This window comes from Gossypium hirsutum, chromosome A08, assembly GCF_007990345.1.
Source record: "Gossypium hirsutum isolate 1008001.06 chromosome A08, Gossypium_hirsutum_v2.1, whole genome shotgun sequence".
NCBI classification, from domain to species: domain Eukaryota; kingdom Viridiplantae; phylum Streptophyta; class Magnoliopsida; order Malvales; family Malvaceae; genus Gossypium; species Gossypium hirsutum.
In genome coordinates this window covers 68450477-68475635 of record NC_053431.1, presented here as the reverse complement: position 1 = coordinate 68475635, position 25159 = coordinate 68450477, and the positions used below count along the sequence as shown (strand labels likewise).

At 36.9% G+C, this 25159-nt stretch overlaps 1 non-coding gene across 1 annotated transcript; it reads left to right on the top strand.

Annotated features, from left to right (window-relative positions):
• The first annotated feature begins 24779 nt into the window (after positions 1-24779).
• Positions 24780-24886, top strand: LOC121205872 (small nucleolar RNA R71). Its single transcript, XR_005900945.1, has one exon. It is a non-coding gene; the product is annotated as a small nucleolar RNA R71 (small nucleolar RNA).
• Positions 24887-25159: the final 273 nt, after the last annotated feature.

Sequence of the window (25159 nt, the reverse complement as noted above, 5' to 3'; positions counted from 1 at the left end):
TTGTGGAAGGTTTTTCTGTGATGGCAACACCTCTCACAAAACTCATAAGAAAAGGAGTACCGTTTGTATGGACGGAGAAGCAGCAAGAAGCTTTTGAGAGGTTGAAGAAAGTTCTGACTGAAGCACCTGTGTTAATTCAACCAGAGTCTGGGAAAGATTTTACTGTGTACAGTGATGCATCACACGTAGGTTTGGGTTGTGTGTTGATGCAAGAGGGTAAGGTGGTTGCTTATGCGTCTCGACAACTTAAGCCTCACGAAGGGAACTATCCCACTCATGATTTGGAGTTAGCAGCAGTGATCTTTGCACTTAAAATCTGGAGACATTACTTGTATGGAGAAAGGTGTATTATATACACAGATCATAAGAGTCTCAAGTATTTGCTGACTCAGAAGGAACTGAACCTTAGGCAAAGAAGATGGATCGAGTTGCTCAAGGATTATGATTGTTCAATCGAATATCACCCAGGCAAGGCTAATGTGGTAGCCGATGCTCTAAGTCGTAGAGCTGTATCTGATCTGAGAGCAATGTTTGCTCGTCTAAGTCTGTATGATGATGGAAGTCTGTTGGCTGAATTGCAAGTAAGGCCAACCTGGGTGGATCAGATTAAGGAAAAGCAGTTGAAAGATGAGTCTTTGGTCCCTCATTTTCAACAAGTTAAAGACGGGGAAACTTCTGAGTTTGGGTTAAATGATGATGGGGTTCTGTGTTTTCAAGGTAAAATTTGTGTTCCGAAGGACTCTGACTTGAGACAGTCAATTTTGAAGGAAGCTCATGGGGGACTTTGTGCCAAGCATTCTGGAGGGAATACGTTGTACCATGACTTGCGAGAACTGTATTGGTGGCCTGGACTTAAGCGAGAGGTAACGAAATTTGTGGGGAAATGTCTGACATGCCAGCAAGTGAAAGCTGAGCATCAGTTACCTTCTGGATTATTGTAGCCAATAAAAATACCACTTTGGAAGTGGGAGAGGGTAACCATGGACTTTGTGAGTGGGCTACCCTTGACACCATCGAAGAAAGACTCGATATGGGTGATTGTGGATAGGTTGACCAAGTCGGCTCATTTTATACCTGTTCGCACAGACTTTTCTCTTCAGAAGTTAGCCAAGTTGTATGTGGCGGAGATTGTGCGACTGCATGGAGTTCCGGTTTCGATTATCTCTGATCGGGATCCTAGATTCACATCCCGATTTTGGAAAAAGTTGCATGAGGCGTTGGGAACGCGATTGAACTTTAGTACGGCTTTCCATCCCCAAACTGATAGTCAGTCGGAAAGAGTTATTCAGATTCTGGAAGACATGTTGAGGGGATGTGTTATTGATTTCTGAGGTTGTTGGGAGGATTACTTGCCTTTGGTAGAGTTTGCATACAACAATAGTTATCAGTCGAGTATTCGAATGGCACCTTATGAAGCACTGTATGGGCGAAGGTGTCGAACACCTAGTTGTTGGACTGTACTGGGGGAGCGACAAGTTCTTGGACCTGAGTTGGTGGCAGATACTGAGGATAAGGTCAGGTTAATTAGAGATCGGTTAAAGGAAGCGTCTGATAGGCAAAAGTCGTAAGCAAATCTGAAGCGTAAGGAGATTGAATACTCAATGGGCGATATGGTCTTCTTGAAGGTTTCACCTTGGAAGAAGATACTAAGGTTTGGTAAGAAGGGCAAGTTGAGTCCGCGGTTCGTTGGGCCTTATCGGATTTTGAAGCGAGTAGGCCCAGTGGCTTATCAGTTGGAATTGCCTTCAGAGTTAGACAAGATTCATGATGTGTTTCACGTCTCCATGTTAAGGCGCTATCATTCTGACCCTACTCATGTCGTGCCGGTTGCAGAAATTGAGGTGCGAGCTGATTTGACCTTTGAGGAGGAGCCTGTACAAATATTGGATCGAGACGTTAAGGTTCTGAGGAGGAAATCTGTACCATTAGTGAAAGTGCTTTGGCGTAACCATGGCAGAGAAGAAGCTACTTGGGAGCCAGAGGAGGCAATGCAACAACAATACCCTCATCTGTTCGGATCAGGTAAATTTCGAGGACGAAATTTCTTTAAGGAGGGTAGAGTTGTAACGCCCCAAATTTTTGGGAATTCTGAAAAAAAAGGTTTGTAAAAATTAAAAATTCTGTGTTCTGCTTGTTAAGTGTAGGTTTAATTGTGATAGTGGGCCTCTAGAAGGCCCAAGCTTAGGATAACCCGATAGTTTTAATTAATTTAAATTCCATAAGAGAAAGGGTTTCTGGTAAATTGGGCTTTGAGGAATTAATTGTGTAAAATAGATCACAAGGAAGCAAGTGGTGAAGTGGCATGTGACGCCACAGGGAAGGCTATAAGTGGCGTCTAGAAGCTAGGGAGGACCCAGGTTCAAGTCACATTGATAGCAAAACAAGGGATTAATTTTTATGAACAGAAAAGGTAGGTAATGGAAATGAAGTGAAAGACTGTTAACAAGAGTTTGAGCTGCTCAGGAGATAGAGCAAGGAGGGGACAAGGGAGAGAAATTAGGAGCTGATTAGGGAGAGATGTGTTGGCTGAATGTTGGACTCTTAAAGAGCAAGAGGTGGCCGGCCAAGGGATTCTTTAAGGGGGCAAAATTCGGCTAGGTTAAAGAGCTAGTATAAATTCGGTACTTAAGGTAGTTGGTGTCGTTTCCTGACTTTTCTCCTCATCTTTTATTTTCTCCTCTCCTCATCAACCTTTTTCTTCATCTCTTTTCCTCCATTGCCGAACCTTCCTACCATCTTGTTCATCCCCATTTTTCCCTTCAATCGTTTCAAAACCTTCATAGCCTGTGGCCATAAAAAGCCGAAATCCCGAAAGCTTGATTCTTTTTGTGTCGATTTCTTATAACCAAAACCACATCTCTTCTCTTCATCATTAGTGGCCGATTCACCAGCCCTCTAAAACCTCAAGTTTTGACGACAAGACCATAGCAAAACCCTCTCGTTTTACCTTTCTAAACACAAGTTGTAAAAAGTCAAAAACCCCACATTAAAAGGGACTTGGCCGAATACTGGAGTCACTGAAAGCTCGACTTTTGTTATCATCTGAGGGCTTAGATCTACATCGGGATCGAGTGGGAAACTCATTGGAATCATTCACTAAGGAATCGGTGGTAAGTCTTCTCCAAAACTTAGTATTCTTACATATATTAGGAAAAGCCAAAATCCCTAAAAGTTAAGGAGGTTGTCGATTTGGACTTGTAACCCTGAGGGATCGTAATAACTATTTTGTTTTGGTAATAGCGTGATTTATAGGCGGTTGATCAAGGGCTTGGTCAGGTGGAACGATCGGATCTTTAGAGTTAACCATCTCTCGGCAGTAAGGTAAGAGCAATAAGGGTGTTGGGCATGTTTGGCCGTATGTGGTAGGGGACTATATACTCAATCTTATTTCGATATTTGGAGTAATATTAAGTGGTTCAATTGTAAGCAGTTCGTGTGTAGATCTCGTCGAGGAAATCCCAAAACAGGTATGTAACTGACACCCTCTCATAGGCTAGATCGGCAAAAGCCGAAAAGCCGGTATTTTGGGCACTTGTGAGTATGCATATGCTCGTAAGACGTATGGGTAATTATTACTGGTAATCGAAAGTGATAAAAATGTAGTACGCATGATTTTGTGCGTTTTGATATATTTTGGGTTTAATGGGCCAAAACTGGGTTAATGGGCCAACGGGCCCAATTCGATAAGAACACTCGGTAAGTGTTTCTGGCTAAACGTAATGGCTACGATATGCATGAAACCTTAGAAATAGTTAGATGTACTAGAGTACCCCTATGTATGCAAAATTACCATTATACCCCTATGTATGCAAAATTACCATTATACCCCTATGAATGCAAAATGACCTCTATACCCCTAGGGTTAACTTTGTCTGAAAAGCATGATGAATTAAATCTGTATGATGTATGCCATGAATGTATATCTGTTGCATGGGGACATGGGTTATATTATGGAGGAAGCGTCCTGGTGGCTATGCCACAAATTATCTGTTCTGGTGGCCCTGCCACGTATATCTGTTCTGGTGGCACTGACACAAAATATCTGTATCTGGTGACTCTGTCACATTTTCTATATCTGGCAGCCATGCTGCATATTTCTGTGGCGTGTAGCGGTTGGGTGGGTCGAGTTGTCTCACCACATGGCGAAAGGATGGTATGGGGGTGTATGTGGTTGGATATGGTTGGGTTTCTGCATAAGCATGATATATCTGTTTTGGTCTATTCTGGGCCTATGGGCTTTATTCTGATATCTGTTCTGGGCTGAGGCCAACTTATTCTGTCTCTGTGGTTTGAACTGATTTAGGCTATGGTTGGGTTGAATTACACACTGAGTTTCCCAAAACTCACCCCTTATTTTTCATCCTCGTAGGTAATCCCCATCCATAGTGGGCTTGGAGCTGTGAGGGATTCGGACTGGCCACATGTTTCTACGAACCTGGTTTCTTTCTGGTGAACTCGACGTCCTTTTAATTTCATTTATGGTTTTGGGTTTTAAGTGTAATAAGGTCACTTAATTATTTTTATGGTTTTGTTTTACTTTTATTATTTTATTTTATTATGATGAAAAAAACTATGATAACTAAGGAAAATGGGTTAGCTTTAGGACGCGTTTCGAAAAACATTAAGTGATTTCAAAATAACTCGATTGCAAGTAAGACTTCCGCTAAACAAACGTTTTCAAACTTAATCACGTTATTAAGATGGACTTAACCAAATGGTTTTCTCACAATTATACGAGATGTTAGAGTGTGGCAATGGCGATGTGCATGTCTAGGATTGGATCCGAAGGGAGCTTGGTACTTAAGCAGTCCGACAGACTCAGCTCCTCTTTTTCTGGTTTCCTACCTAGTGCACAGCTCCCATTCACTTTAACCTATATTAAAAGTATCTTTTACATCACCAATAAGGTTTTCCAAACTAAGTAATACTGAATGTTTTGTACGCATCAATGTGGCGCACTGGATCCGGTCATAACGTCTAGGCCGGGTTTGGGGTGTTACAGGTATGGTGGATTACTTCTCTCAAGTAAGTCAATTATAGTTAATGTCTTCAATTGAGATACTTTGGTTACTTGAGCTAATGCAATTGAGATGGTTTTGATTAGTGTAAGGAATGAATAGGAAAGGACTGCATGATGAATTCTTTAGTAACTAGAAGAAAGGATTACTTGAATTGTCATTCAACGGTGTTTAAATCGGCTCAAGTGTTTGATCTATGTGAATTATTTATTTGAAACATTTTATATGAAAATTATGCCAGGATCATTTTTCCCAAATCTGATAATAGAATTTCATTTCTTTACGGGTAAAAGGCGAATAGTTTAAATGAGAAGTGTATATCTCTTAGAAAATTTTGATATGAGTAAAGGCTACTAAGAATGATAAAGTTTTCATCTTGCGAAAGCTGAAAAGTTTATTACATGTTAGCAAGGTTTGGACAGATGAGAATATTGCTAACCAAAGCATCTGAACTGGTCTACTCTGCATTTAGTAAAGATTTTCTAATTTTCAGTAATGCACTGTGGTATGAAGGGTGATGTGTTTCAAGAAAATAAGGAAAATGTGATAGTGAGTAGTAAACTACAAGAGTACAGTGAGGATCGACTTCTGATGTTGAACTTCAGATTGGATCTGATACATGGTATTATTATTCTGAGGCTTATACAGAAAGAACTGTACGAAGCTCACAGTGAAAATTTGCCTATTTATTCAGAGAGTAATGATGTTTACTGTAATTTGATTCAGATGCTATTGGATTGTGATTTACCGATGATGAAAATCTGTATGATTATTTCGGAAGAGTGCAGGTCCCTTTGATAGTTGGATTTCTTGAAATTCTAGTCTCCATAAACCGAATTGAGATTTGGGTTTTATGTCATGATATCATGGGAAACTGAGAAGCCTTTGAAAATTTAATAACAATTGGGAGTTGAGTCCGTAAGCTTTCAAATCATATGAGAAATTAAAGAGATGTATTGGAGGCACCGCCTGAACGAAGGTACTTTGGTATCGAGTATGAGATTGAGGAATCTAAGTGCAGACCAGTTTTTCGGTAAGATTTTCGGGGACGAAAATCCCTAAGGGGGGAGAGTTGTAACACCCTGATTTTGGGCCTAGTTGGTACAGTGGTTTCGGGACTGTAAATCCGACGATGAAATTTTTATTTTTTATTATATTTTTATGTCTACAATTTCACGGAATAATTTCATGAAAATTTCGTTCGAAAATTTTGACACTCGGGCACTTAATTTAGTCAAAAGGATTATATCGTAAAAAGTGCAAAAGTTGAGTTCTACATACTAGAGGTGTCCAATTGTTATGAAACTTTAAATTGAGGGTCCTTAAATGGTAATTAGACCATTGGTTAATTGTTGGACAAAAATAGACATGAAATGTGTGTAATAAAATATTTTTAAGTTAGGGGGTATTTTGGTAAATTAATAATTAAAAGAATTAAAAAGGGAAATAAGCCAAATTAGCTATCATCTTCTTCATTCAACTATTTCTACCAGTAGCAGCCATGGTTAAGGTTTGTTCAAACTTCCAAGCTCGACTGTAAGTGCTCCCTAGCCCCGTTTTTAAAGTTCTTTACATTTTTGAAATCTCGGTAACTTGGTTAAGCTTATTCTAGCAATAATTTAACCTAGGGTTCATATTTGGAAAAATACCCATAGGTAAAATGTGTTTATTTTGATGTTTTATGGTAGAATATGAAGCTTGAAATTGTGTTAAACAACTTTTACTAAGCGAATTTACGTGAAAACGAGTAAAATGAAATAATCGGTAAAAATACCTAAAGTTCATAAGTACATGTTAGAGTGTGAATTTGATGTTTCTATAGAAGGGAAAAATGATCAGCATGTCATTAAACATAAGAAAATAGGATGAAGTTTAATTTACGAGCCTAGGGGCAAAAATGTAATTTTGACAAAGTTTAGGGGCAAAGTTGTAATTTTTTTAAAATATGATTTTGGGTCAATTTGAATAATGTGAGTCCTAATTAAGCTATATTTGTAATGATAAAGCAAGGAAAATTGAAATTCGGGCTAAAATCGGCAAAATATCAAGTTGTGGACAAAATGGTAAAAATGGTCATTTTGGTATACGAGGTAAGTTCGTGTGTTAATAATAATGTAATACCATACTTGAATTGTAATTTTCTATTGTTATGGCATAAATTGTATGATTTAATACATTTAGGAGACGTTGATGGATGGTGTGTATGATATGAAAAATGTGATGCTTGTTGTGTCATGTGAAATTGAATGGCAAATTATTGTTACATGAATTGAATGTTAAATTACTATTACATGGGTTGTATGAATTGCTACACGGTTGTACCTAATGAGATTTCGACAAGTTTGTACGTAAGTAATTTATCGATTTTTTTATTTTATTATATTTTGTTATCATATGAAATGTGGCTGCCTACAGAATGATTATTTGTTGTAAATTGCAAATTGAAAAAGGACTATGAATAAATTTGTAACATGTTGGAAAGTGAGGAATTTCCCGGTTAAGCCTTCGGAATAGAAACGATACGAATGATCTATTGTGAGGTCACGTGTGTAGTACTAAGTGCAGGCTACTATGTGTATCTAGTCTCATGTATAGTACTAAGTACAGGCTACTACATGTATCAGATGGTTAGGTCATGTGTGTAGTACTAAGTGTAGGCTACTACGTGTACCGGATAATTGGTCGCATGTGTAGTACTAAGTACAGGCTACTATCCGTACCAGATAGCCTTGTCTACAAGTGTGAAAATATGTGCAGGCAACTGAGTATCAGTTATTATTCCGAAGAGTTCAATGGGAAAATTGATTAAGTAAAAATACATGTGAACATGATTATATGATGAATAAGTGCAGGTATATGTTTATGAAAATTATGAGCAATGTGTTTGATATTTGAGTGAACTTCGATAAGACAAAATGGATTAAGTGAAATTATGTTAGAGTGAATTTTAGTAGTAAAATAGTGTTGGACAGCAGTTGTTGCGTGACATTGAAAATTCACCAAATATTGTGTAAGTTGAATTAAATTTAAAAAAAAAATTATGGAATTAAATATTAATGATTATATTTTCATATAAAAGAAACAAAGGGAGTAAAAGAGTTTTATATTATGTGATATTCTAATTTTTGTGAGACAGTATCAGAACGAATTCGAGATCCTCTATGCTGACTTGGAAAAATCATTAAAAATTGTACAAAAATAATTATGAGTTATAATTTATAGGAATAGAATCCTTAATGACTCTACTCTCAGGAGGAATGGGCAGAAACATCATCCGAGTTCCGAAATATGAGATAAATAATTTTTAGTGAAGAGAGGTAAGAACTGTTGGACAGAGAAATAGGGAAAACTTTAATGAATAAACTGTACTAATTGGCTAAACCAAAAATTCTGGAAATTTTATGGGAGAAAGGTATATGAGTCTAGTTTCAAGGAAAATTAACAAAACTCAATTTGGAGTTTTGTACTTTCATATATGATTGATTTAGTAACTATAACTCGATAAAACAACTTAACTTGAACATGTGTAATTATACAATTATAGTGTTTTATCTTGAAACGCATGTTAGTAATTGCTTATTAATTTCATATGAACTTACTAAGCGTAAAGCTTATCCATCCTCTCCATTTCTTTAGTATTGGCAAGTCGGCTCGGGGTTGGAGATCGTCGGAGGCAAAATCACACTATCAAACTATCTTTTTTGGGAGAATTAATTCAAATATTAGAAATATCAAGTGAGTGGCATGTATAGGAAGTTGGTTTGTGATATGTATTATTATTATGACTTTGACAATACGTATTTGTCTGCATTGAGTTATCGTATATGATCATGAGATGTGGTCCTTATCCATTATGGTTTGTAAGTGTAATTAATCATGCCATGTCCTATGTTTTGATGTGATGATATAGTTAGCTTTGTTTGTTATGCATGATTGGTAATACATCAGGTAAGTTAAATGCAGACCAGTGGATCATGAATTAAATGGAAACGAGTAATGTTGCCTTGAATATGGATGTTTAATGGACAAATTGGTAACTAAATTATGATAGTATAAAATGAGAATAAGATTTAGCATGTCTAGTTCTAGTTAATGCAAGAATGTATATTATATACAGGATGGTAAGTAAATATGTTTAAAGTGAATGACATGTTATTGCATGATTGTGGATGTGTAAATGCTCATTTATGCCACGTTATATGTCTTTAAATATGAAACTCTGCATGTGTTCGAAAAGTTTTGAATTAAATGAAATTTTATGGCCTGGTTTTCTTCTATGTGTATGGTTAAGTCTGGTAGTGCCTCGTACCTTATTCTGGGCTTGGATACGGGTAAGGGGTGTTACAGGTATGAAGCTTATTTGGCCTACATATTGAATACAAAGGAATCTAAGTTTAAAATGGAATCAGTCCCAGTTGTATGTGAATATGCGGATGTATTCCCTGAGGAATTGCCAGGTTTGCCTCCACAAAGAGAAGTTGAATTCGATATTGAGCTAATGCCAGGGATAGCACCTATCTCTATTGTTCTATATAGGATGGCCCTGACTGAGCTGAAAGAATTAAAGTTACAGTTGCAAGAGTTGACTGACAAAGGTTTTGTGAGACCAAGCTTTTCGCCGTGGGGTGCTCCCGTATTATTCGTAAAAAAGAAGGACGATTCCATGAGATTATGCATTGACTACCGGCAACTCAATAAGGTGACAATCAAAAATAAGTACTGTAACACCCCTAACCCATATCCATCGACGGAAAGGGGTTACGAGGTATTACCAAATGAATCACAACTTTCGGACATTCATGGACATATATAGAAATTAATTATCTTAATACATCACATTTGAATAAATACTAAATCAAACTAAATTTTACAGGTTACACATAAATTAAATAACATTCCACCATAATCGTTATTAAAAGGCCGAATATAAGCATAAGAATTAAAACATCTCATTACACATTATTTAAGACCATACATATATTGAACCTTGTTATAAGTTTTATCTCAACCAACTTACTCATTAAAAACCTAACTTACTATTCATATGGTCATTTATTAAAACTATAGCTGAATATATGTATAACATGCAAAAATACATATGCCTTATTTGATGTCAACTTCCATTATACTTTATCGCTTTACACGCATAAAACATTTCTAAGAGCTAAACCAAATAATCACACATATTATTATCACTTATCAAGCAAAGTAACAGTAGTCATGTTCCAAAACTAATTCAACATTTACATATTCGGCTAAATATGTATATATATGTATCCATATATTCAAAAAAATCCACTTTTAATATAAAAGACATGTTATCCCAATATGTCTAACACCCACCAAAAACTAATTCACCTTATTGCTGAATCAAAACATGGTTGTTTCACAATCTATTCACACACCCAAAGTCATATTTAAAATCAATGATCAAAGACATATATATATTATCCTTACCTACTTCATCACATAACCAAATATCAATACTTTAAATCATAGCCATTTTCCTAATATATATCATTTATATATCAAGCATATCATTTAACAAAATATCTAACCACAATTTCACATCAAACCAATTATATCAATTACATATACTTTGGTATAACTTTATCAACATTAACAATATTTTAACCATGGTTCACATATAAACACATATAATAGCCGCAACATCAAAACCACAATCAAACATGTCCATAGAATATTCAAAACTTAAAACCAAACTTATTTTGAATAAACAAGCCATTTTCGCATGGCTTATATACAAACAAACCAAAATCCAACATTTAAAAAGTATATTCCAGCCTATACATGCCATAGTTCAAGTTCAACTATAAAAATACCGAAGTAGTGGATAGTGTGATGAACTTTGCTAACGATCCCTGAGCTTGTAACTTGAATCTAAAATCTATAAAACATGGTAAACAAAAATACACAGAGTAAGCTAACTTAGCTTAGTAAGCCTTAAGCAAATTAAACAATTAATGCATAATATCATCTCAATACTAAATCATTTCAATCAAATTATTCAACTTATACATTTGTAATCTTGATCGCGTGATTCGTAACAAGTAATAAATATTTATAATGAAGATCAAACCTATACTAACTATTATCATGATGAAAAGGCAAGCACAGCTATTGAACAATAGTATAGTAATGGCAAGACTGGGATATCGTACCCAATGGAACCAAAAGTACTAGTAATAACTATCTTTTTATTATCTAGCCTAAGAATAAAAGGGTTTGTTTTAATTAACTAATTATTTAAACTAATTAACTGATTTAATTAAACCAAAGAGAAAATTTGGAAAAAAGACTTGAAGAAAAGCAATTGACAAAGACGACACCCAAGGAGAAATCCACCTAGATTTCACTTGTTATCTGACTCTGAACCAGACGATTTATTCACTTGACTTGTTCCGTAGAGATCCCTAAGTTAATATATTATCCCTATTCAAGACTAATAATGTCTAATCCCTAGATTGAATAACCGAGACTTTTCTCTAATTAACACTCTAGGGTTGCATTAACTCGATCTATGGATCCCCTTATTAGGTTTCACCCTAATCCAGCAAAATCTCGTAACCTTATTTCTAGGCGTTCGATCAACTCCGCTTAATTATGCCAAATCTACTCTTAGGCAGGGTCTATTCCTCATTTGCATAAGCACATCAAATCATGAATCAATACCCGGAATATTAACTCAAGCGTTAAGAACACATAATTAAGAACAAATCAAGTATTTATCATACAGTTCAGATAATAATAACAAGATCCATCATAGGTTTTATCCCCCTTAGGTATCTAAGAGGTTTAGTTCATAATAAAATAAGAGTACATCTCAAAAGTATTAAAATAACAGAACATAAAGAAAACTCTAAAACCCCTGAAGGAATTCGAAGAGAGATCTTTAATCTTGGAGTAGCTCCAGCTTTTGAGATAGATCGTCTGGCTTCCTTCAAGTAATTCCTGGCGTGTGGTTCTGTCTTCCAAAAAAGTTTTGGAAAGAGCGGCCTCCTTCTAGGTCACACTTAAGGTGTTTATATAGACTTTGGATTGGCTTTCTTCCTCCCTAAGTACCTTTTTCCGTGTAAAATACAACTCTTTGAAAAAGGGACACGCCCGTGTGCCACGGTTGTGTGACTTGATTACCAGGCCGTGTTCGATCCGTTAAATTCCACACGGCCTTGTGGGCTCAATGGCTAGGCCGTGTGAATCGTGAAAACCTTGGTCGACACCCACGAAGGCCACGGGCATGTGAGATGCTCGTGTGGCAAGGCTTAGGCCATGTCATCTTTTCGATTTGGTCCGTTTTTTTCCATTTTTAACTTTTTTTTGCTCCTTTCGACTCTTGGTGCTTTCCTGAGTACAAAACATGAAATAACCAAATTAAGAGCACCAAAATCCACAAATCTAGTAATAAACATCTATAAATATGCTACGTATTTGGGGTGTAGATATGTATAATTTGACATTTATCAAATACCCCCACACTTAAGCATTTGCTTGTCCTCAAGCAAAATTCTCATTTACTGCTAGAACTCATTCCTCTCAATTACATAATCATTACTGATAATGTTACAAGTTATCCCACAGAAAATCATACAGTGAGAATTCAACTATAGGGGCATTAAAAGCCTCAAACAATCTAAACCGAATACTTTGACAACAAAATTATAGGTAATATCCTTCCTTCAAGTAATTAACTTTAGTCCTAAATATACAGGAGATGACATCCTCACTAAAGATTCACTCAAATCACTCAAAGTGTTTAAGGTTCAAGATTAAGCATTCGATTGTCTAACATGAAAAGTTATTACCATAGGCTTGCATGAAAATCAAATCTCTACCACTTATAAATGATACGGTATACTAATGAAAAGGTCTTTGCATGGTTGTAATGGGGTTTAAGTTACAGGTATGGATACAAGCTGAAGAGGAAAGGGTTAAAATCGAGATAATTTCAATATATTACCCCACTATCAAAAACTTAATTACTGAACCACAAACAAATATCTAGAACTATTTTACATGACGACAACTTTAGCTTGCTGAGAATTACAATAATAATAATGAGTGCTTTTTTTTAAAAGAACACATCAAGTCAATACAATATGGAAATCAGATTTCATGATTCAGTAACAAAAAATGGTGAACATAGTGAGGTAACAGTATTAAATTCAATCTCGATAAAATGGGTCAAACTATGTAAGAGGATTTTAACAATAATGGGTTAATGGGTTAATGATGAGGGTTAATCAAAGAAAAAGGGTTAGTAGGCTCAAGGGGTTTCACTAAGGGTTTAATTATGTGGGAAGGCTTTTTAAGGAGTAAATGGGTGAAATCCTAAGTGCCTTTACCATCTCAGTATATCAAATCATACGTGTGATCTTGATATGTATAATTGAAGCAAGTTCTAGAATAACAATTCAATGTTGACACACTCAAACCACAAAAGAAGTGAACAAGAAAGAAAGCTATATGCTCAAAAGGCTCAAAAATCTCACCAAAAATTAGGGTTTTTTGATGTCATTCCCGTATACTTAAGATTTCAAGATAATACCTCAATTTAGGAAAATAATCTAAAAAGTTTTAGTTCTCAAAATATCAACTTATCATGCTCGATTCGCTAATGTCCTATAATCAAATAATCATGCATGATTCCCATGGTCTAATTCATGGGATACCAACAATAATTATAGATCAATCAGAATTTATTGGATCAAGATTATGAGAAAATCACTTAAGCACAAGACCAACTTCAGGGATTTGAGAATAATGCAAAAAGTTAGGTTTAATGTTCACCCCCCACACTTAAGATGTACATTGCCCTCAATGTACAAAGATAGATTACTCAAAATAAAGAAAATCATAATAGGAAAGGAGGTGAAACTCCCTGTTATATGGATGTGGAGCTTGATTCTGAGGCTAGAGTGTTCGGGGAAAGTAATAGCTGCCATTGTTCTTGGCTAGATGAAGAAATTGGGTCATTGAACATGGCACTCGTGAGGTATTGTTTCCCATTTGTTTCCTCATTCAATAAAATATTCCTAGCAGCTTTGCTTGGAAGTTTGTAGAATCATGAAGAGCTTATTAAGAGTTGGTGTGGAAGAGAGCGTAGTGGAATTACTTGTTAGAAATACCAGAAAATGGAAAAAGTAAAATTTACTAATATAGATATGTCTTGCAAAATAAAATAATAAAATTGAAATGAAAATAAAAATCAAAAGAAAAATAAAAATAAAATAAAATAAAAATAAGTCTAAATAAATAAATGAGGATTCAATGATCCTCGTCGGTGGGCCCTCAGGTGGTAGTGTTGGAGTGGCAATGTGGAACTGCTGGCGCAGTTGCTGCATCATGGCCTGCATATCATCCATCTGTCGGTCCCGTCGCTGATCTCGCTCATAGATCATCTCGAACTGTGTAGTGCAATATTGCTCGAAATGGGCGAGTTGGTCAGAAAGGTGTGCCAATGAAGCAGCCGCATGAGCTGGTCGTTCCCTAGGTGGTGCGATAGAAGGCTCCTCATGCTATGGGGAAACATCATCAGGGATGTCCTCAAGATCCTCCTCGTCAATGGCATGCGAGAGATGTTACTGAGGAGGATCAGTCCTACGTCGACGCTCGATCATCCTCATGTGTAACATAGTCGTAATGCCCTATGGGGACATCTGACCTATCAGGGTAAACGCTGATGACTGGGCCGTAGTGTTGAGAAGGTAGAAGTGTCTTTTTGCCTCTTTCATCTTTTGGTTTTGCTGCTTGTTGTTGGTAGCCGAAAGCTACTTGTGACCTGTTGCGCATTTTGTTATCAAACTTTTTAGGTGGCTCTTCAATTGGGTGTTTTGCTAGATAAATTTTTCTCCCTTTTCCTCACCTTCCTTTTTTATTTTCTTACCTTTGTCGAACCTCCTACTTTCTTCTTCTTTTCTCTCAATCGACCTCCAATAGTTACTTTCTCTTTTGTTTTAGACTGAATACTTTGTCTCCTCTCCTTCTGTTTTCTATTCTCGGCTCTCCCTCAACTCTCTTTCTCCCTCTTCTCTGGGGTTTGGTCGAATATTGACTCGTAAGTCCCTGGTTATCTCTGCTCTTTCAATTTTCCCTTATTTCCTCTGAATGTCTAATCTGATCTCTTTCTCTAATGGTTCTGGTATTCTTTAAGGGTAATACTTCTCGAGGAGTAGTGAAGTGTACAAGTATTTCAGAACGATCAAAATTTTTTGCTCGTCTTTCGGTTGAAGGTAGTGTTGTTTGTTATTATTGTTTTAACTAGGGTATTATGGCTTGGATTCCTTAGCATTAGCCTAATGCCCTTTTCCTTATTACTGGATTCGACTCACATGTATGGGTAAACTTGAGTAATAAAAATCGCTTATTATGCAGTGTTCTTCAAGGAGTTCTTCAACAAATCTTCACCAACGGTTCTAGCAGGGTTCATCACTCCTGCGATCAAGGCAAGTATTGGATGATAAATTAAGTTGGGAATAGGGAAGGGCCATTAACCCTAGTGTTAATCGACTAATGGATTATCGTGACTGAATGTATGTTTGGGAAACTCTTGAGCTTGGCATACATTTTCGCAACAAGTGTGTAATCACACTACTTTAATTGTGAAACAGCAAAAGCCAGAAAACTGGTACCATCGATGCCACATGGGCGTGCGCTCGCTCACGTGGTCATCTAAACGCATAAGCTCGAGCATGTGATTGTAGAGAACACTACGAGCGATTTTGTGGGTTTAGGTCGTTTTAGGCTACGTTGGACGAAAATAGGCCGTATGGGCCCCACGGGCTCGTGGCCCCATATGGGTAAACCACACAGATGTGTGGAGTTTTGTGGGCCAGGTTGTGTAGATCACATGACCAAGGCCATTTTTGGGTTTAATGGGCCACACAAGCGTGTAGGCCCATATGGGCCGTATTATGGGCTTTGGGCCCATTTCAACTGTTTGACTGTTAAGGTCGCATGGGTCGCCTAAGATGACTGTGGGCCTACTGATGAGTCGGTAAGTACACTTAGATCCCATACCGATGAAATGACAGTTATACCCTAGAGGTAAAATGATTGATATACCCCTATGCTATATTTGACTGTGTTCGAGCATGACATTTTGCATACACGTATATATTATGACATGACATGTTGCATGGGGGAAGGCTTGATATGTTTGGAGGAAGTGTACTGTACTGGCAGCTCTGCTGCATATACTGTTTAGTGCCGCAACAGGTGCTATATTCTGGAGTGAAGGGGTGGGTGGGTCAATTTTATCCCCACATGGAGTGTAGGGTTGGATGAAGTGGAGTGTAGAGGATAGATGGGCAGGATCTTTGTTTGCATCTCTAATACTGTATTGACTTCGGCTAAGGCCCACACTGATATTGCTACTAATAAGGGCTTAGGCCTAGACTATTTGCACTGCATGATTTACTGCTCGATAAATAGGGATTAACACTGAGTTTCCATAAACTCACTCTTTTGCTTATCTGTGCAGGTAATCCTTAGGCGGGTTAGTGCTGTGAGGGACTCGGAGATGGCCACACCACTGTTTATGTTTCTCGTTTTTGATTTCTAGTAAAGGTAGTTTTATTTGGGTAAATTTTATGTAATAAGGCCATTTTAAGTTTTTATTTTTATTTTTATTTGGGGATTTATTTAAATTGACTTAAATCTATTAGCAGTAGGACTCGGGATTTCAAAAGGTAAATAGTTTTTAACTACCATTGATCGCGTGATTTCGTGATAGGTTTTAAATATTTATAATTAATCGTTCTTGAAACTAACTATTATCGCGATGTAGGCAAGTGTGCCTATCGAACAATAGTATAGTTTTAGCAAGACTGGATTGTCGAACCCAAAGGAACTAAAAGTACTAGTAATGATTGTCTTTATATTATATAGCCTAAGACTAAATAGATTTTTTTAACTTACTAATTATCTAAACTAAGAGTTCACAGAAAATGGAATTGGAGAATTGCTTTTGGGAAAATCGATTGAATTAAGACAATACCTAAGGAAAAATCCACCTAGACTATACTTGTTATTCTGGCTCCGAATCAGACGATTTGTTCATTTAACTTGTTCCGTAGAGATACCTAAGTTATGTTATTATCCCTATTCAAGACTAATAACGTCTAATTCCTAGATTGAATAATTGAGACCTTTCTCTAATTAACATCCTAGGGTTGCATTAACTCGATCTATGGATCCCTTATTAGGTTTCACCCTAATTCGGCAAAATCTTGTCACCCTATGTCTAGGCACGCAATCAACTCCGCATAATTATGACAAATGTCCTTAGACAGGGTCTATTCCTCCTCTGAATAAGAGCTTATCTTGAATCAATATCCTGGGATATCAAAACAAGAATTAAGAACACATAATTAAGAACAAGTTAAATATTTATCATACAATTCAGAAAATAATAACAAGATTCGTCTTAGGTTTCATTCCCCTTAGGTATTTATGGGTTTTAGTTCACAACTAAATAAGAAAACATCTCAGAATAATAAAGAATACAAAACATAAAGAAAACCCAAAACTCTTGATAGGGAAATTGAGGAGAGATCTTCAGTCTTGATGGTAAATCCAGCTTCTGAGATGGATCAATCGGCTTTCTTGGAGTAATTCCTTACTCCCTATTCTGTGACTCCCTTTTCTTTCTCCTTTAGGGTGTATTTATAGGCTTCGGAATGCCTAAGAGCCCTCAAAATTAGGCTTTTCCGAATTGGACTCAACTTGGGCTCGGTAGGGACACGCCTGTGTGACACACCCGTGTGCGATTACTTCAGGCCGTGCTTGAGCCTGCCAAATTGACATGGCCGTGTGGTTTGCCCGTGTGAGGAGGTCTAGGCCGTGTTGATTTCGTACTTTGGCCTATTTTCTCCAGTTTTGGCCCGTTTCTCGTTCCTTTTGCTCTCTTATGCTCTCCTAAGTATAAAACATAAAATTAAAGCATTAGGAGCATCGAATTCACAAATTCTAATAGGAAATCACCCATAAAATGCGTTAAACATGGGGTAAAAATAAGTATAAATTACGGTTTATCAAATACCCCCACACTTAAGCATTTGCTTGTCCTCAAGCAAAATTCTTAACTCATAATCAAAATAAATTCTTCTCAACTTATAATTTCTATCGATAATATCTCAAAATAATTCATAGGTAATCATAAATTGAGAATTCAACTGAAAGAACATAAAAGTTTCAACATTCCAAGTTGAGCATTTTCTGCTGAAAACATAGATGTCTCTCTTCTTTTAAGTAATTACCTTTGATTCGGAATATCACAGAGTTTCACATCCTCATTAAAGATTCACTTAAATCACTCGAGGTGTTTTAAGGACAATAAATGAAGCACTCAATAGTCAATAATGAAAAGTCATTACCATACGCTTGCATGAAAATCAAATCTTTGAGATGAAACATCAACCAAAAGGTCTTTAGAGGGTTGTAATGAGGCTTGGTTAGGGGGTGTGGTCACAAGATGAAAGAAAGGGTTAGAATCGAGATTGAATTGAAAAATTGTCTAACTAGAAAAAGACTTAATATCACTTGTGTACAACAGAGCTTCTTCTCAGAATATGCAATTACTAATGTTTATACATAGTTTTTTTTTAAGAACAAGTTAAATAACATAGACTAACTATTAAGAACAAGACATAGCTAAGCAATTTATTCAACTCAAATCTCGAGAAAAATAGGGATTAATTTAAGGGATTTTAATAATAATGGGTTTAGGGTTAATATTAAGGGTAATGCAAGAAATGGCTTGTTAGGCTCAAGGGATTTACTAAGGGTTAATCGTGGAGGTAGCCTTTTCATGGCATGAGTGGGTTAATCCTAAGTGCCTTAATCATTTAGACATATCAAATGAAATGGAGTGGTCTCAACGTGCATAATCAAGCAAGTTCTAGAATAAAGTTCAATACTGACGCACTCAAAGCAAAATAAAAGTGAGCATGAAAGAATTAATAGATGCTCAAAACACTCAAAAATCTCACAAAAATTATGGCTTTTTTATGTTTAAAACTTGTGAATTCCGACTCAAAGTAATACCTAAACTTTGGGGAAACAACCTATGATTTTAAATTCTTAAAAATCAACTTATCATGCTTGATTCTCTAATGCCTAAAAGTTTAAACAATCAATGTATAAATGCCTATGTTTTAATTCTAGATATATCAACAAAAATCAAAAATCAATCAAAATTTATCCTAAATATGATATGAGAGCTTTTCAAAAGAACAAGGTAGTCATTCAGGGATTTTTCTGATAGTGAAATAAATACCCCCAACACTTAAGATGTATATTGCCCTCAATGTACAAAGATAGATATTAGAGTATAAAAAATAAGAGAGGGAGAGAAGTGAAACTTCTTGAGTTGAAAATGAATGAAATTCCTGGATTAGCGAGAGCAAGTTGCTGAAAATACAACTAGAGGACAAACATGATTCTGAAGGACAAAAGGATAATTGGGGGAATAATTTGATGGTAATCATAAAGATAAGGCATTTTAAAAACAAAAGAATCTTCAAAAATAAATAAAATAAAATCAATAATCTAAAATTTTTTCCAAGTGGGACGGCCGGTTCACACGCCCGTGTGGATCGTCCCGCCCATGTTTATCGCGAAGTGAGATGTCGTCACACGGCCTTCGGGCATGCCCATGTGTCTAGGCCGTATGGCTACATGATCATGTTACACAATCGTGTATGATGTGGTTCGCTTCTCCCACGGTCGTGTAGTTCTGCGCACGCCCGTGTTATTTTGACAGTGTTGTCCACCGGTTATAGACACGGGCATATCGCATGGCCGTATGCATTTGGCAGATTTGACCACGGCCAGGTCGCACGTCCGTGGCCACTTATCGTATCCCGTGTTAGGAAAGATAACTTGTACCCTTGTTTTCGCACAGCCGTGTCATACGGCTATGTTTCCGTCCGTGGTGGTCACACGGCCTTAAGCACTGCCGTGTGATCTACCATGTGGAGTTAGGAACCTGTGCTTCAAAGACTCTGTTAGTGACCTAGATGTTTGAAAATTGAAATTTAAATAATTTAAAATCATTAGTACCAGGTTGCCTCTCGAGAAGTGCTTGTTTATAGTCTAAGCTCGACTGTTACCTTCTTGGTTTATTCAGGGCAGGTTGTGGAGTCGTAGCTCCTCTCCATCATTTTTAAAATTCTCCCCGTCATAAAGTTTAAGACGATGTCCATTGACTTTGAAAGTACTATGTGATGGGTGACTTACCTCTATTGTGCCATATGGAAGAACAAATTGAATTACGAAAGGTCCTGACCATCGTGATTTAAGTTTCTTAGGAAACAATTTGAGTCTTGAGTTGTATAGGAGGACAAGATATCCAACTTCAAATTGTCGTTGTTGCTTTAAACGAGTGTCATGGTGCCGCTTTGTTGCTTCCTTGTATAGGCGTGAGTTTTCGTATGCATTGGCTCGCCACTCATCAAGTTTGTTTAGCTGCATCAACCTATTTTTTCCTGCAAGTTCGGGATCAAGGTTTAGAAATTTAATAGCCCAAAAAGCTTTATGCTCTAGTTCGAAAGGTAGATGACAACTTTTTCCATAAACAAGTCCATAAGGTGATGTCCCTATGGGTGTCTTAAAAGCAGTTCTTAGGTCCATAAGGCATCATCTACTTTCATTGCCCAATCTTTTCTATTTGATTCTACTGTTTTTTCAAGGATCTATTTGATTTCTCGGTTTGCCACTTCAACATGTCCGTTAGTTTAAGGATGGTATGGGGTGGCTGTTCTATGATGAACTCCATATTTTTTATGAGTTTTTTCAAATTGGGTATTACAAAAATGAGTGCCCCTCTCACTGATAATTGCTCTAGGTGTTCCGAATCTCAAGAAGAGTTTCTTAAGGAAACGTACTACCACTCTAGCATCATTAGTAGGTAGAGCTTGGGCTTCCACCCATTTGAACATATAATCAACTGCTACTAAGATGTATTTATTCCCAAATGAACTGAGGAATGGGCCCATGAAAACGATACCCCAAACGTCAAATATTTCACATGAAAGCATATAATTTTGAGGCATTTTATCACGTTTAGATATGTTACCTGTCTATTGGCATTTGTCACATGAAGTAACGTACCTGTTAGCGTCTTTGAATAATGAGGGCCAGTAAAAACCGGATTCAAGTATTTTATGTGCGGTCTTAGTTCCACTATAGTGTCCTCCAGTTGGCCCTGAGTGGCAATGTTCCAATATTTTTGATGTTTTAGATCTTGTAATGCATCTTCTAATGACTTGATCTGCACATCTGCGAAAAAGAAATGGGTCGTCCCAAAAGTAGTTTTTCACATCATTAAATAATCGCTTCTTTTGCTGGTGTGTTAACCCTTTTGGGATAATGTTAGCGGCTATAAAATTTGCAATGTCTGCAAACCAAGGTACCTCGGAGTCAAATATAGCGAAAAATTTTTCTTCAGGAAACAAATCATTTATTTAAACTTTATCTAGTTCCTTGGTATTAGAGTTCTCAAGCCTGGATAGATGATCAGCCGCGAGATTTTCAGCTCCTTTCTTATCCTGAATTTCCAAGTCAAATTCATGCAATAGGAGAATCCATCGAATGAGTCAAGGTTTTGCATCAGTTTTAGTTAAAAGGTAGCGAAGGGCGGAATGGTCAGTGTAAACAACGACTTTAGACAATATGAGATATGATTGAAATTTATCGAATGCAAAAACCACAGCTAGCAATTCTTTTTCTGTAGTAGTATAATTCTCTTGTGCAGCTGTCAAAGTTTTGCAGTCATAATAGATAGGTTGAAAATGCTTCTCTTTGCTGTCCCAATACTGTACCTACAGCAAAGTCACACATATCACACATTAATTCAAATGGTAAGTTCCAATCAGGTGCAAATATAATTGGAGCATTAATTAATTTATCCTTTAAAGTATTAAATGCTTCTGAGCACTCCCGATTGAATTTAAAAGGTAAATCTTTTTCTAGCAATTTAGTCAAAGGCTTAGCTATTTTAGAAAAATCCTTAATAAATCTTCTACAAAAACCAGCATGTTCTAAAAAGCTTATAATAGCCTTAACCGAACTAGGAGGGGGTAACTTTTCGATTGTTTCTATTTTAGATTTGTCCATCTTTATCCCTTTACTAGAAATTTTATGCTCTAATGTAATACCTTCTTGAACCATGAAGTGACATTTCTCCCAATTAAGCACAAGATTCGTTTCCTCACATCTTATTAAAACTCGTTTTAAATTTTTAAGGCATAGATGGAAAGAGTTACCGAATACCGATAAATCATCCATAAATACTTCCATGATATCTTCCACGACTTCGTCAAAGATGGCCATCATACAATGCTGAAAAGTGGCAAGAGCATTACATAATCCAAAAGGCATTCTACAATAAGCAAATGTACCATATGGGCATGTGAATGTCGTCTTTTCTCGATCTTCAGGAGCTATTGGGATTTGGAAGTAACCAAAGAGTCCGTCTAGAAAGCAGTAGTACATGTGCCCGGATAGTCTTTCCAACATTTGGTCAATGAATGGCAAGGGGAAGTGATCTTTTCTTGTTGCATCATTCAGTTTCCTGTAGTCAATGCAAACTCTCCATCCCATGACTGTCCTTGTTGGGATTAATTCATTCTTCTCATTGGTCATAGCCGTCATGCCTCCTTTCTTAGGGACAACCTGCACTGGACTTACCCAAGAACTGTCAGAAATAGGATAAATAATTCCAACATCTAGAAGTTTAATTACCTTAGCTTTAACAACTTTCTTCATGTTTGGTTTCAGTCGTCTTTGAGTTTGCACACATGGTTTGTATTCATCTTCCATCTAAATCTTGTGGGTACAAAAAGAAGGGTTGATTCCATTAATGTCGAAAATTTTCCATGCTATGGCCTTTTTGTGTTCTTTTAATACTTGGATTAATTCCTCTTTTTCCTTGGGTTGCAAGTTAGAAGCAAAATAACTAGTAATGTAGGATTATTTCCATGGAATGCGTATTCCAAGTGGTTTGCTAATTGTTTAAGTTCCAGTTTGGGAGGCTCTTCAATAGAGGGTTTTTTCTTAAGTTCATTGTTTATCTTAATGCCCTCATATTCTACTTGTCTTGAAGAATGCTCATTAGGTTCATCATTTGTCTCCTCTTCTTGAGCTAGATACAGTTCTGTCATGTCTTTCTGTACAATTTCCTAAAAAGTGTTTTGAGTAGTATGATCAATAGAGTCAATAAAATAACATGAGTCATCCTGCTCCCTAGAAAACCTCATAGCATCATAAATTTTAAATATAATCTCCTCGTCACCCACTCTAAGTACCAATTTATCATCTCCCACATCGATTATAGCCCTAGCAGTGGCTAAAATGGGCGCCCTAAAATTAAGGGCACTTCCACATCTTCATCCATGTCAAGCATAACAAAGTCAACATAAAATATGAATTTATCTACTTTCACAGGTATGTCTTCTATAATACCCCTATGATATTTAACAGATCTATCGGCTAATTAAATACTCATCCTAGTAGGTTTAGGTTCCCCAAGACCAAGTTGTTTGAACATTTTATATGGCATCAAATTAATGCTAGCGCCTAAATCAGCTAGTGCTTTCTCAACATTTAGACTACCAATTAAGCAAGGGATAGTGAAACTTCCTGGATCTTTCAGTTTGGTTGGCAGCTTGTTTTGGAGTATGGCTGAACACTCCTCATTGAGTTCTACTGTAGATAAGTCCTCAAACTTCTTTTATTTGTTAGAAGCTCCTTCAAAAATTTTACGTAGGTAGGCATCTGCGAGATGGCTTCAACAAAAGGTAAGTTGATATGTAATTGCTTAAAAAGTTCAAGAAACTTACCGAATTGTGCATCAATGCAGTCTTTTTAAAATTTTGCTGGGTATGGAACTAGTGGCTTATGTTCCTTCGACACTGGGTTGTCACTATTTTCGTGTTTTTCTTCCCCCCTTTCGCTTGTCATGGATTCTTATGTTAGCTTCTTTTCAGATTCCACTGACACTTTCCCACTCCTTAGTGTAACTGCTTTTACATGCTCTTTTGATTTGGTGTTACTAGGTAAACTTCCTAGTGGTCTTTCCGAAATTAGTTTGGACAGCTGGCCTATCTACGTTTCGAGCCCTTCGATCAATGCTTGTTGATTCTTACTTTCTTGGTATTCTAGAAACGAGTTTCTGGCATCGATATAAACTTTGAGAGCATCTCTTCAAGGTTTGGCTTCTTTTCCTATTGGTAGGGTGGTTGTTGGTAGCCTGGAGGTGGTCTCTAGTTTCCTTGGCCTCCCCATGAGAAATTTGGGTGGTTCCTCCAACCTGCATTATATGTGTTCCTATATGGATTATTTTGAGGTCGAGGATTATTACCCATGTAATTTAATAGCTCATTATCGATGTTGTGGCCATAAGGTTGGTATTCTGATTGGCTTGTTCCACCTCCACTTGCTCCGCACTGCACTACTGGGTGAACCTGTTAAGAACTAAGAAAACCATCAATTTTCTTATTCAAGAGTTCTACCTGATTAGAGAGCAATGTGACCGAATCGACGTTATAAACACCAGCTATTTTTGTTGGCTTTGTCCTCATGGCTTGCCACTGATAGTTATTTAGTGACATCTCCTCTATAAACTCATAAGCATCTTCAGGTGTTTTATTATTGATGGTTCCGCCAGCGGCTGCTTCAACCATTTGTCGAGTCGAAGGATTCAGGCCATTATGGAATGTTTGAACCTGAAGCCAAAGCTGTAACCCATGGTGAGGGCACCTTCTCAAAAGGTCATTGTATCTCTCCCATGCATCGTAGAGTGTTTCTAAATCCATCTGAATAAAAGAAGAGATATCATTACGTAATTTAGCCGTTTTAGCCTATGGAAAATATTTAGTAAACTTTTTGGTCATTTGTTCCCAAGTAGTAATTGACCCTCGTGGTAACGAGTTCAACCGCTATTTAGCTTTGTTCCTCAATGAGAAAAGGAATAACCGAAGACGAATGGCATCATCAGAAACGCCATTAACTTTAAATGTATCACATAGTTCCAAAAGTTTGCCAAGTGAGCGTTGGGATCTTCATCCTGCAAACCATCAAACTGAACAAACTGTTTATCATTTGAATTGTGTTAGGTTTTA